Genomic DNA, 15,022 nt, shown 5'->3' on the forward strand with positions numbered 1-15,022 from the left:
AGAAGGTGGCAGTTCATCAGTGGCCTCCCTCTTCAGATGTTCTACTCACCATTCTTCAAATAGAGGTTGTTCAGAGACTTGTCTCAAATGGCTCCCACTTGAAATCAGACTATTGCCTGCTCTGACTGGCTGACTTCAGGAGGCATGGGTCCCTGCCCATCTGTGAACATCCATCGAAGTTGCATTTCTGGTGGCCATCACATCTGCATGCAGAACAACTGAGAAGTAAGGACATTGCCAATGGAATCTCAGTATTAACCTGTTCAGGATAAGGTTACCTCAACTGCTGCTTTGCATCAAAAGACAACAGTGTGTTTCATCACTCTCAGGAGAATGGCTCTCCTTAATATCCAACCTAAAACTCAAGCATATAATTAACATTCTCAAGGCAGTTGTGATTTGCTTTGTGAGAACTTGGGCATATAGAAAATCTACAGTTATTTCTCCTGTAACACCCAGTTGTTAAAGGCAAAGTAATATCTACTGCTAGGGCTTAAAATTATATTAAAGGGGAAAATAAAAGAGGGAGATCAAAGCTCAGCCAGTAAGAGCACTTCCTGTCTCATGGGCCAAAACGTCCTTTGAATCCTAGAAAAAAAAAAATGCAAGGCAGAAACCTGGGCCTCAATCCTGTCAGCATGCACATGCTTAATTTCACTCTCCTGAATAATCACTCAGAAGTCAATGGAAGTGTTCACATGCTTCTTAAATGCATCCGACGAAGTGGGCATTCACCCACGAAAGCTTATGCTCCAATACATCTGTTAGTCTTAAAGGTGCCACAGGACTCTGATGCTTCTTAAAGTTAAGCATGCAGGATTGAAGGGTTGATAGTTTAGTCACGCTTTTGCCAGACACTACAAACTAAACAATATAGGCTTTGTCAGATTCTGCCATTGCTAGGAGTAAACTGCATGCTATAATACTTCAATACATCTATAAATCTAGAACTTTTTGCTTTCATTTTGGTAAGAGTTATTCAAAGCACTTTCTTGGGAGTGAAACCCCAACAGAAAAATAGTGAGCCAAGACGACAGGCAGAGTCCATTGATAACCTGTATGTTTCTCTTCTCTGAGTAGTACCCATGCTCCCATGCTGACTCTCTGCCCCCACTCCTAAATGTAGAAGGGCAAAGTTCTGTTCAGTAAGCAAGTTATGCTGCTGTGCTCTGGAGACACTTTAAATCAGGGGAAGTCAACTATTAAGTGTTAACAGTTAAAGTTAAGCTATTTTTCAGTCCAACTCCCATCTGATGATTGACAGGCCCAGTTCAGCAGCCTTATCCACAGAGCAGAAGTAAAACAATAAAGGAATGGTGAGCCTGAATACTCAGAGAAAAGAAATCCACTGTCCAGGTTTTTTTCCACTGAGCATTTCACAAACATTAGCCAATCTTGTGAGGCAGGTAAATATTTATTATCCCCATTTCACAGTTGGAGTATAGTATGACTAAGCCTATGTTTCTCATAAGAAGGCACTGTGTTGTCTATGTTCTCAGAAGAAAGCACTGTCAAAAGATGGAATTCCAGTCCTTGAGTTCCAGACACCCAGATAAGAAAGTATGTTAAAAAATTTAAAGGAATCTACCTGAACCGAAGAACCTAAGTCCTATTTTCAGAAGTTACTTAGAAACCCAAGTCTCACGGCAAGTCACTTTTGTAAATGAGATTTAGGCTCCTAAATCACTTAGCTGCTTTTGGAAATTTTACCTGTTACATCATCCAGAAAAGGATATAGAAAAGGTACCAAAGCTAGAAAATGTATATTAAAAAAGTCTAACTTTAAGGACAAATGAATATTATACCCATATTAAGCATTAGTCTAAACCCACTAGCTCCTCAAGGTTAGCGTTCTTAGCCAAATTAAAAATATTAAAACATATTTTCACAATTATTAGATTCTCTCGCCTTGTATGAGAAAGGTAGTGAACCTCTGGAGTGAAAGTCATTTCAGGATTCTAGAGGTCTTTATACTGTACAAACAGTAACCAGTTTAACAGCTTTATCCATTTGACAGAAACACTACTTATTTTTCAGCTGAATTATAGTGGAAATGCTGCTGGTCCTTCTTGACAGAAAAAGCTGAATTGATGGCAGATACTGCTTGAATAAAGGATATCTACAGTATGAGGCTCCTACACTCCTAAACTGTGAGTTTCTCCATATATGAAGCCAGTCTTGGACACACAGGAAGGAGGGGAAGACACAGTTAAATATAAGCGATACAAAGAAATTATATTACTGATTAATATAATGCAATCTGTGAAACAGCTATTCTAAGCGAAAGAGAGTAAAGCAGGAAGGAGATAAAGCAGAGAAAAGACATGGTAAGAGGCGACAGAGAGGAAAAGTGCTGAGCTTGTGATATTAATGACAGGTTTGGATGCCGGAGTAAAGAAAGTTCACAGCAGATAATTCAGGTGGTGACTGGGGATGGGGATAGGGAATTGTACATTTTAAAAAATCAGCTAAGCACAGTAATGAAGGCTAATAATGAAACTAATCTTTCACAGTATGAGAAATGAAACTTAAACATGCAAGGGAATCAAGTACTTTATAGTCAGAAGTTGATTTAGGTGAATTGAAGATTTGCAGAAGGGATAATAATGAATAGAAATGGTTATTAGGTAAGGAGAGAATACTAAGCAGCTGACCAAGGTAGTATGTACTATAAGGCAATGCATTAATTGGTGACCTAGAATAAGTGTGAAAAGAGCGTAACTGGGTGCAGACCACAAGTGAGAATTATGCTGAGGCCGCAGGATTGATCTCATTGGGACGTGCAGAAATCTTGGAGGTACATTTCCTAGCCCCGTCTGCTGCTATCTGCTTCTTCTGGGGCACCAATCTCCCTCCTCCCTTCTAGACAGGAAGGTGGGTGCTCTCCACGCCATGGGAGGGGGAGGGCTACCTGCACTTCCCATCCCCTTCTGTTGCTGCAGAAGTGTAGTGCTCCCTGAGGTGTGGTCTTGTCTTATGCCCCAACTATAACCCATTCTCCCTTCGTAGCAGATAGAGACCTTCCCTCTGCTAGGAAAGAATGGAGGTGCTTCAATAAATTACAGTGATGGGCACCGTAGGAATGCCTAAGATAATGTATTATTCTCTCTGTGACCTTTGTGTTGCTCAGGCTTTCTGGGCATTCTTGATGCTTGTAGCAAGGTTGCTATTTACTCAGCACCCCTTCATGGCCAGAGGTGCCTCTGTAGCATCCTTGCTCTGTTCCTACATTTCAGAGCCCCATAGAAATTTCCCCCAGTCTTTCTAAGGACTGCCATCAACCACTGTCTGGGGCTGGGTTAAATTAGGTTCAAATTAGTTGAAATTAGGTTCAAATTAGTCATCAGTGTTCCCAAATAAAGTCCATTACAACAACATAAAAGTTCATACCCATCTCTGGATTTTCTGCTGCACGTGGAGCTCTGCCCTGCGCCATTCTTCACGAAGCCACCACTCCTGTCCTTGCTAGCTGGAGCTCAGCCTTCTGGCTCTGTCTTCCTTCTCCCTGTCAGTGCATGCCCTGTTCTGAGGGGGAAAGCAGCATATATACTGCTCTTCTTTGGAGAGCTTCCCCCAGTTTGGTTGGGAGGAAAGGGAGCCCTGACCCACCCTGCACTACAGAGCTCCTGGCCCTGGTTTTTCCCATCCAGCTACTAATTCCCCAGGACTACTTTCTATCATCTGGCTACAAGATCATTTCCAGGGCCTTTGTTTATTCCAGCATCCCTGCAATGGCCCCCTCTAGTCTGAAAGGGTCTGTATGCCCTGTTACAACACTGAACAACAGGCTCTTTTCCTGACTGTTGCGCTGCTCAAGATTGTTGTAATCCCCTGACTTAAGTGGAGACTAGACATTTTGAGGTTCATTGAAATGAAAGTGAATCTTCCCAGGAAGTGGGTGCAGGCTGGAGGTCTGGTCCCCCTTTTCTCACTCGGGGACTGAAGTAGCTCATTTTTGATGAACAGTCATGTAATCTAAGTCTGCTATACTCCAGAGCATTCAAACTGCTGGTGTTCACAAATTCACTATATTTTAGAGGTGGTTCTTTGGTTTCTACAGTTTTCATATCAAGATCACTGTTAATTGGAACTGGGACATAGTTCCATGGCAGGCACTAATAACTTTAAAAATGCATGATTAAAGTAAAAAATGAACTGCTCTGGGGACAATACCTGCAATAATCCATCAGTACTTCAAGAAATCTATGTTACCAGCCACACCATTAGTGCACAGCATAACTCATGTTCACCAATCACTCTCTAATGGTGGCAGAATATTGATTTATGGGGACCTTTTGCCAAGCGGTGGAATAAAAAATAATTGCACAAGTCAGAATAACTTGGCTGGTGTTGTTTTCCTGGCCCTTATTGCCATTTCTTGCAGCTGACAAATTCTTTCCTACAAAACTCTTGTCCACCAGCATCCATTTTTGTATTGGCTTTTTGTCCATGCTGGTGGCTAAGGTGGATGTTTTGTATTTGTTTCTTTAATTAGTTTCCTGATTATTAGTAGAATTTCAGATTTTACATAGATTTTTTTCCCTAAGTTTCACATTTAAAATGCCAATCTTTTCTGAAAAAGATACACCCATGGCCTCATTAACTTTCTTATTGTGAGAACAACACAGAATCAAACAGAAAATTGAGGAGCCAACGGCCGGTGCTAAATTTTCAACCAACACCAGCTTCTGATATAACGTCCCCAAGTCAAGAACCCGGAAATGCTTCAGCCAGGCTGTACTGCTCTTGTCAGGGTTTACAGTTTGAAGTCAATGGGACCTGTGGTCCTAAATCACTCTGGTACTTTTGAAAATCCCACCCTTAGGCTGCTAAACCCATATTTAGGAACCTAACTTTAGGCTCCTATTTTCAAGATTTTGGCCTGTTGATATGAAAACGTACCTGACAACGTTAATACACTGAAAATCTAAATAACACGTTCATTGTTAACACTGAAGCAATTTTGGTTTGAAGGGGGAGAGATTTTATGCCACTAAGAAAAAAGTGTTTAGTAAAAATACTGTTTTAGCCCCTGATTCGGCAAACACTTATGGCACATGCTTACCTTTAGGCACAAGTGATCATATTGAAGTCAATGGGACTATTCACGTGATTAAAGTAACATACCTGCTTAACTGGCTGCAGGATCAGGGCCTTCATTTTCAATATTTTGTTTTTCACCTCTAGTAGTTTTGTAAAATTCAAATACCAGACCCTACCAGCTGTGGTGTTTACGAATAGCATTTATAATTTAGTTCATTATTGATTTCAGTCTAAATTCACAATAGCACAATTTTTAAAAATTAGTTGTCCAAAGTCTCAATGTGATTGAAATCAATTATTTAAATTCCTGGGGGAGGAGGGATACAGCGCCACACCTGCATTGCAGTTACAGGACTGAAACCTGTCTAGCTAGCTCAGGCTGTAGTAAGCTGAAACTGGAGACCATAGTGCACATGAAAAAGAATGGATCTGAGGAGCTATCCGTATGATTAAAAAAATAAGATAGTCAGAAGGATGTTTCTAATTAATGTTTTTCCTCCAAGGAGTCAAAATGGAGACTTTAAGGCTAAACTAGCAGAGAAACCCCCAACATCAATTCAACACTGTTTCCACTTTCTGGAGTTCAGAGCAGGATAAATGAGCAGGGATGTACGTCATTCCTCCTATAGTCACTCCCAGTCCCACACAGAACATCTACAAAGGGCATCCAAGAGGGGTGTTCCCCTCTCTTAGGGGAGGTTCCTGGGAGGCTTCCTGGCTGTAAGGATTCAGTGGAGCCAGAAGTTCCCAGAGCTAGGGTAAAAGCACAGGGCCTCCTCCACGCAAATGGATCTCTGGAGATCAGTGTGATTTGAAAGCTGCTGGAGGTGGGTGAGGAATCCTGGCCCGGATGAAAGAATTTAGAGGAATGCGTTGAACTTGTGGAGTTCTTTTAGTTCCTGGGCCCTTCCTTCAGGCTTTCTGCTAGGGGAGGGCACCACTGCTGCCACAAAGTGAGGTTCAAATTGGACAGAATTATTTTATGAGCATTCGTATCGTTTGTGGTTTTGCAGTCTAAGGTAATGATCCCAAGGAAACAATAATAAAAGTTTGCCCTTTGGTGATGCCTTCCTTCTATGATTCTCAAAGCATTTTACAATCCTTATTTCAGTTTCTCAAAACCCTTGGGAGGTAGGGAAGTACTATTATCCATGCTGATGGGGGAAAGGAGCTCACAAAGATCTTTGTGAAACAGCTTACTAGAAAATGCTGACACCAGATCTTGCTAAAAATTAAAAACTCATTAAGTGACGGTAGCTATCCTGGTGGTAATAAAAGCCATTTGGTCCATGAATGCTGATGCTTTTAAACATCTAAGGTATCCATGAATTCTTGATAGAGATCAGGGGCTCTGTCAAATGTATCTTTCTGGTAAATCAGATTTGTCCCTCATCCGTCAGTATGTGTGTGAAAAGTGTTTGGTAATGTTTTCTTGGCTGTTTTTAAAATTTATTTTTCGGTACTGCCCCATGTCCTGTCAGTTACACTGTGTTGAATGCAATAACGTCTACTCATTTTATCTGGGCTAACAAAGGTTTTATGCACTTGAGTTATTGAAGTTCTCCATGCAAACCATCTCTTTGATGGGCTTGGGTAGATTGATTTGTTTCAACCTGTGGCTAGTGCTCACATTCTATAGCTGCATTTTTTTAGAGCTTTCCATTAAAAATCGACCGGAAATGTCTAGTACAGTTTTAGCAAAAAGTGTTTAGTCATTTATATCAAAGCTTGGGCTTTTCCGTCAGTAAACTAGAGGCACCATATTATTAGTCAGTTATGCAGCAGCACAATTAGGCTTGCATCTGAAGAAGTGAGGTTCTTACCCACGAAAGCTTATGCTCCCAGTACTTCTGTTAGTCTCAAAGGTGCCACAGGACCCTCTGTTGCTTTTCACAATTAGGCTAGGCATTGAAGGCAGTAGTATATTTATAGCCTTGTAATTTAGGGGTTTATAATCTGAAAGTTTATGCAGAAGGTCTAAGGTGAATTTCATGAGCGCAACTGTACCGTTTCTATTGTCTAGAAGATGATTGGGAACATATAAAAGATCATACACTGTTGTGTAGCTTGTAGCTGTGTATAGCTAGTCTGGTCCCTGCAAGAAAGGCGGGAGCTAGGTTGAGAGAGACTTCTGGACCTTTGTCAATCTGCTGTATTGCTCTATGATAGTGCTTGGGGTTAGATAGTTGGTGGGCATAAATCATTGTAGCACTGGCCAATCTGACCCTGAGAAGGAGCCAGAATTTACCAATGTACATTGCCAAAAAGCCACAGTAATATGTCAGCAGCCCCATATCAGCTCCCTCTTCTCTGCCCCGCTCCCAGCGCCTCCCATCCACTGGCAGCCCTGCCGATCAGCACCTCTCCCTCCCTCCCTCCCCACACCTCCTGATCAGCTGTTTCGTGGTGTGCAGGAGGCTCTGTGGGGGATGGGGAGGAGTGAGGATCACAACAGGCTCACGGGAAGGGGTGGAGTGGGGGCAGAGTCAGGGGTTGCGCAGTGAGCAGCCCCTGGCACACTGGAAAGTTGGCGCCTGTAGCTCCAGCCCCGGAGTTGGTGCCTATACAAGGAGCTGCATATTAACTTCTGAAGAGCCACATGTTGCTCCGGAGCCACAGGTTGGCCACTGCTGCCCTTGTCACTTCAGTGGACAAGTGCCAAATTACACCTACTGATGATCCAGCCCTGGGCCTGTTTTTGGAGTGTGAAAGAACATCCTGTACATATTACAGTGTTTAGCTGTGATGTTGTACCTAGATTAGAGGCAGAGTCATCTTAACCAGTTTACAAGTGCCATAGTTCAATATGTGTCCATACATCCATATTTCTGTTATCACACCCATGTTTGGGCATCCACACTTGCCTCACTAGCTAACCATGTATGTTTGTTTGTTCTGGGCAGCTATCTCATAGTGCCTCAGCAGAGGAAAGAGTACCTGAGCAATGCGGAACCAGGTACAGGAAGCCAACTGTATGTCTGTGTAGACCTCTGTAAGAGCTGAGACACTATTACCTGAAATAGTTACTGAAATTTGACTATGTTGTATGACAGTCTGGGCAACCTGATCTTTTGAAACAGATTAACCCTTTGAAATGAAGCTATTTTGACAGGTCTTCACTAGTGCTTAGAATGAGTTGCTACTCAGGTGTGGGTGGAGCGCTCCCAATGCAGGGATCTCACCCACTTGGAAACTAGCATCACTTGCTCTTTGATGCCTAGATTTGGAGCCACACTCATAGTAGCTGAGCCAAAGAATCATTTCTTTTGCTAGAGACTTGCACACAAACTCTCTTTCACTTTTGTTTTTAGCCAATGACCTGCAGCTACATTAGCTAACCCTAGAAAAAAAAGTCCAAAGGAATCAATGCAGAAGAGTACTTTAGAGTGGGATCATCGAGAGATCTTGCCTATTAGGCTTATATCCATAATGCCTCCAGCTACTGCAAACAAAGTGGCTACACTTCCTCCCCCAGCAACACCGAAGAGTCACAACTGAACCTTTTGTGTGCAAATTAATAATAATATATTAAAAAATCAGTAAAAAGAACAGGAGTACTTGTGGCACCTTGTGGCATAAGCTCAAATGAATTTTAGTCTCTAAGGTGCCACAAGTCCTCCTGTTCTTTTTGTGGATACGGACTAACATGGCTGCTACTCTGAAACCTAAAAAATCAGTACATTCCTAACCAGTGATTTGTTTCCTGTCATTTACTGTAAACAACAATCCATCTGGAGATGCAAAGTTGTGAATGTGAAATGGAGTGTCTGTAATGGAATCCAGTACTGATTTGCCTCCCGATGACTGCAGCTGGGTCCGTGTGCCGTCAACAAGTGGAAGAACCATTCCCCCTGTTTTATCTGAAACGCACTTTATCTGGAAGGCAGTGCAGATTGAGCAAACAGATGAGTCCTCCTCAGCTGGTGCTATTTGTCAAACCAGGCCCCGTGAGGTGAATGCAGTAGGGAGAGGCAGCAGTCTGCTAATTATTTATACTTTGCCATAAATGCACTGACGTTGCGGAGATTTTAAAGAGCTGATTTAAAGTAAAAAGGGTACAAACGTTTTGGTAGATCATAAAAAGAACAGGAGTACTTGTGGCACCTTAGAGACTAACAAATTTATTAGAGCATAAGCTTTCGTGGACTATAGCCCACTTCTTCGGATGCTGTATTGCTCTATGATAGTGCTTGGGGTTAGATAGTTGGTGGGCATAAATCATTGTATGCATCCGAAGAAGTGGGCTATAGTCCACGAAAGCTTATGCTCTAATAAATTTGTTAGTCTCTAAGGTGCCACAAGTACTCCTGTTCTTTTTGCGGATACAGGCTAACACGGCTGCTACTCTGAAACTTGGTAGTTCATATACCTCTGGGCTTCTTTAGTCAGAGTTGCCCCTTACACTTAGGCCTGGTCTACACTACAAAGTAGGTCCACACAAGTTGACTTCTGCTGATCTATTTGTTTATGCGTCTACACTCAAATTTGTCTCTGGCTGATGTAAGCGCGCCATTATGGCGACATAGTAAAACAATCCCCAGGACAGTGAACTATGGTCGATGTACTGAGATCAACACAGTGAGTGTAGACACTGCATGACCAATGTCAACCCTAACAGTTCTCCAGCAGCTGTCCTTCAATGATCAACATTGAATGCCTTGTCACAATTGTGAACTCCGCTGCCCAGGAGTCATGGAGACCAGAAGCCACACCCCCTTTTCCCTGCCCTTCAAGACCCCTACATATTTTTGAAATGTCTTTTCCTTATTGCCCAGGTTGGTGAGCACACCTAGCAGTTGTCCCTTGTTGTGAGCAACTGCCCAGCTGACCATGCCAACTCCATGCTCTAGACATGCTCCTGCCTGGAGTAGACAGGAGATGTTGGATCTCCTGGGCCTGCAGTGAGACAAGACAAGGTTGTGCCAGCACAGCTTCAGACCTGTCGTAGAAATGTGGCATCTATGAAAAGATGCACAGGAGATGTAGGCAAAAGGATATAACGGGGACCAGTAGCAATGCCACAAGAAAGCAAAGGAACTGTGGCAGGCATATCACAGGGCCAGCGAGGTCGACAACTGACCCCGGCACCCACCAGGAGGCGACGCCCACGGGGCTTCCAGGAGACGGAGTCTGGACCTCACCTGAGCAGCTGCTGGGGCTTGGGTGAGTGTTCAACCATGTGATCCGCCCTCCCCCCCTCATCCCCACTGCTCGCAGCCACCACTCCTGCCCCACACTGGGCAAGGGGCAGCCCCATCCCCCATGAGGCTACAGTGAGGGGCAGCAGGCTACAGCAGGGGAGGAGGCCACATGTGATGGCAGCTCCCTCCCCAAACCGGCACCCACCACAGGGAAGGCGAGGGGGCTTCCTGGACCTGAGAGGTGCCTGGCCCCTAGGAGCACATGCAGTGATGGTGCTGGGGCAGTCTGCCTGCACCCCAAACTCCTCATCCCCAGGCCAGCCCCACCCCAGATCCTGCACCCCCATCCAGAGCCCTCATCTCAACCCTCTGCCCCACCCTGAGCCCCCTCCTGCACCGTGAATCCCTCATCCCCAGCCCCGGCCAGAGTCCTCACCCCCTGCACCCCAACCCTCTGCCCTAGCCCTGAGCCCTCTCCCACACCCCAAACCCCTCATCCCCATGCCAGAGCGCTCATTCCTCCCCACCCCCCACATTGTGCAATACAGGGAATCTGTTAAACGCTTACTGTTTCCAGGCAGGGGCGGCTCTGTTTTTTGCCACCCCAAGCATGGCAGACAGGCGGCTTTTGGCAGCGCGCCTGCGGGCGGTCCGCTGGCCATGTGGATTCAGCAGCATGCCTGCGGGAGATCCGCCAGTGCCGCGCTATCGGCGTCCCCGCCGCCAAATTGCTGCCAAAGCCACGGGACTGGCGGACCTCCCACAGGCGTGCCGCCGAAAGCCGCCTGCCTGCTGCCCTCACAGCGACCGGAAGGCCGCCCCCCGCGGCTTGCCGTCCCAGGCACACGCCTGCTATGCTGGTGCCTGGAGCCGCCCCTGTTTTCAGGAGATGATTAATGGCCCTACACACTTCACACTTGCATGAAAATGGCCCTCACTGTGGATTTGCCAACTCCAAACTTTTTACATTATTTTAAAAAATATATATTGGCTTACAAGGCAGGGGTGTCTCGGGGGGGTACTTGGACCCGTCCTGGGAACCACCAAAAATTATACAAACCTGCTGCACCTGTGCCGGGGGACAGTAAGGACAACCACAGTTTCACATACACTGATCTGTGAGAGCCACGGCTGGTGTATGTGGAACCAAAATGGACAGGAACGTTTGCTGCCTTTCTAACATTAAAGTTCAGTTCCATTAATTTATGTTAGAAATTTGTGTTATGTTTTTTCAATTGCACATTGGGGTTTTTTGCACTGCTTTTGTTATACAATAAATTTCTATTTAAAACAAAAAACCTCATTTTTATTACTTCACAACATATACTGTGGATTGACTAGCACTATTCTAATCACCCAGTACTTGTAATTATACAAGACCACAGAATTCATAGGTTCGGTGAAACACACAGTATAATAATTACAAATGTACAGCAAGAACCACATAATTCATAGGTTCAATAAAAGACACAGTGTAATAGTCATAAATCTAGACAAAGCCCTACATAATTTCTAACAGTCCCTAAAATTTAAGGGCCAGCCAGAGCACAATCCAGCATATCACAGCAATATAGTGTTCTTTCAAGGTCTCTCTCAGCCACATAGCTCCTCATTGATTCTTGTAATGGTCTTTTTGTCTGGCTGTTCAAAGTCAGCAAACAGCCCACTGCATCTCTACTGGGTGACCAGATGCCAAAGATGAAATATCGGGACGCGGGGGGCGGAGCAAAAAAAAAAAAAATGCCGGAGCGTCCCCCCCCGCTGCCAGGCGGCAGTGGCACAGCCCCGTCTCCAGCCAACTCTCAGCTCCGACCCCTGATACCCCCCCCCAGCTCTCCCATCCCCTCACTCCCGGGCCCAGCCTGGGCTCCGAGCTGTGGGCCCCTCCTGCAGCTCCCGGCCCAGCCGCTCCCGGGCTCCGTCGCACCGGCCCTGCAGCAAAGGCTGCTCCACTCCGTCCCACCTGGGACACTCACCCCGGCAGCCCCACTCCGGCCGCGGGGAGCTCAGGGACCCACCCAGGCAGGGGGAGAACCAGGCAGCTGCGCCCGGCCCCTCCCGGCAGGAGCGTGTCCTTTCCACACGTGTCTCCGTCCACCTGGGCCCTGCCTGCTCCACGCTACCCCGGGGGCTGCAGGGCTGGAGCAGCCTCCGCGCTGCACTCCCGGCCCCAGCCATGGCCCGTGTGCAAGCCTGGGAGGGAGGAGGAATGCCGCGTGGTTGGGGAAGAGGCGGGGCCAGGGCGGGGATTTGGGGAGGGATCCAATGGGGCAGTGAGGGGGTAGGGGGGGGTGAGAGCCCCTCCGGGCTCCACCTGTGAGCTGGAGCGGAGGGCAAAATTGCTTGTTTGTCCAGTGTCCCGACCGAACATCGGTCAGAACGTGGGACAAACAAGCAAATATTGGGACAGTCCCGATAAAATCGGGACGTCTGGTCAACCTAATCTCTACCCCAGTGGCAGTTTCTCCCCCTTTACCTCACAGGTATTCTGCAGGACATAATAGGCAGCTATAACTGTTGGGATATTTTTCATGCTGAGATCCAATCTTATGAATAAACAATGCCAGGGTTCCCACATTCAACTGTCATTCTGAACCTGCTGAGTTGGTATTTGAGTCTGTCTTTTTTGATGCATGGTTTCATGAACCAGGGGAGCAAAGAGTAGACTGGGTTCACTCAGGATCACTATTGCCATTTTGATATTGCCAATGGTAATTAGCAGGTTGGGAAAGAAAGTCCCTGCTTGCAACTTTCTGAACAATCCTGTGTTCTTGAAGCATCTTCCCTGACCAGTCCACACTGATGTCAGTGAAGTTTCCTCAGTGATCCACCACCAGTGCTTGCCTATCTGTAGATGAGTAGCCCTTTCTATTGATGTACTCTGTGGTAAAGTGGACTGGTGCCAAAGTAGCGCTATGGGTACTGTCTATTGCCCTACCACATTTCAGGAACCCTATTGCTACGAAGCCATCCAATATGTCCTGCACATTGCCAAAAGTCACAGGCCTGTGTAGCAGGAGATGATTAATGGCCCTACACACTTGTATAAAAATGGCCCTCACGGTGGATTTGCCAACTCCCAAACTGATTTCCCACTGAGCAGTAGCAATCAGTGCAAGCTTCCACAGTGTGATCGCCACTCACTTCTCAGCTGTCGATGCAGCTCTCATTCCAGCATCCCTGCCCTGGAGTGCTGGGGTGAACTCTGCACACAGATCCAGGAATGTGGCCTTGCATATCCAAAAGTTCTGCAGCCACTGCTCGTCAGTCAGTCAGTGCTGGTTTCTCAGGCCCAGAAGCAGCGCTCCACCATCTGCAGCTACTGCGTGAATGTCATCAACAACCTTGAACTGGTTTTCCTTATGTCCCTAAGCAATCTTTGCTTGAAGAACTCATCATGTCCCCTGTTGTTGCAGTTCTTCCTGAGCCTCTGCAAATACCAGCAGATCATGCATCCTGTATTTGCAATGTTTGTGACAAATTCATAGTGCAGGACTCTGTGGGCTCCGTGTTTCTGTCAGAGATGCCAGGCACCAAAAGTGCCACATGGGACTTTTTTAAAAAAAAGGTACAAAAATTCTGCAACATAGGTGGCATTATGGGATGGAAAAGTTGCATGATGGGAACTTGACCCTTTTCTCCTTGTCACCCCACATAACTCATTTCTATCCCACAACACAGTGTGAAAATTGCCTGAAAAGCTCTGTGCTAAATGATGGTGAGTTGTGCAGTGGTACAGCAACACAAGCACTCCTGGTGAGTATACACAGGACCGATACAAGCAGACAAGTATGCACGTGCGCAAGTGATATACTAACTGCAGTGGCTTTACTTCAATATAAATTGTGTTGCCCAAACTTTATAGTGTAGACATGGCCCTAGATTAGAAGCAGAGCATAAAATGGGGGCCTAGTTCCATCAAACCTATAGGATTCCAAAGTGTTCATATAGTTCATAACAAAAGTGAGGAAAAGACACATAACAAATTAAAAAACAATCCCACATCACTATTGCAGCAATGTATAAAATATGTGTTCATGCAAATTAATGGCTCTTACCCTAAAGGATAAAGGCAGCTTATCCTCCCCCCATACACGTATGGGAATATTAAACTCCATCTATTAAAAAAAGGTCTCTCAGTCACCTCTTCTATGTCAAATTTATATTAGGGCTGTCGATTAATCGCAGTTAACTCACGCAATTAACTCATAAAAATGAATTGGCATTTTAATCGCACTGTTAAACAATAGAATACCAATTGAAATTTATTAAATATTTTTGGATGTTTTTCTACATTTTCAAATATATTGATTTCAATTACAATGCAGAATACAAAGTGTAGAGTGCTCACTTTATATTATTTTATTACAAATATTTGCACTGTAAAAGTGATAAAAGAAACAGTATTTTTCAATTCACCTCGTACAAGTACTGTAGTGCAATCTCTTTATCGTGAAAGGTGCAACTTACAAATGCAGATTTTTTTTTGTTACATAGCTGCACTCAAAAACAAAACAATGCAAAATGTTAGATCCTACAAGTCTACTCAGTCCTACTTCTTGTTCAGCCAATCACTCAGACAAACAAGTTTGTTTACATTTACGGGAGATAATGCTGCCTGCTTCTTAGTTAAAATGTCACCAGAAAGTGAGAACAGGCATTTGCATGGAACTTTTGTAGCCAGCATTGCAAGGTATTTATGTGTCAGTTATAATAAAAATTCATATGCCCCTTCATGCTTCGGCTACCATTCCAGGGGACATGCTTCCATGCTGATGACGCTCGTTAAAAAAATGTGTTAATTAAATTTGTGACTGAACTCCTTGGGGGAGAATTGT

This window comes from Malaclemys terrapin, chromosome 3 (genome assembly GCF_027887155.1).
Source record: "Malaclemys terrapin pileata isolate rMalTer1 chromosome 3, rMalTer1.hap1, whole genome shotgun sequence".
NCBI classification, from domain to species: domain Eukaryota; kingdom Metazoa; phylum Chordata; order Testudines; family Emydidae; genus Malaclemys; species Malaclemys terrapin.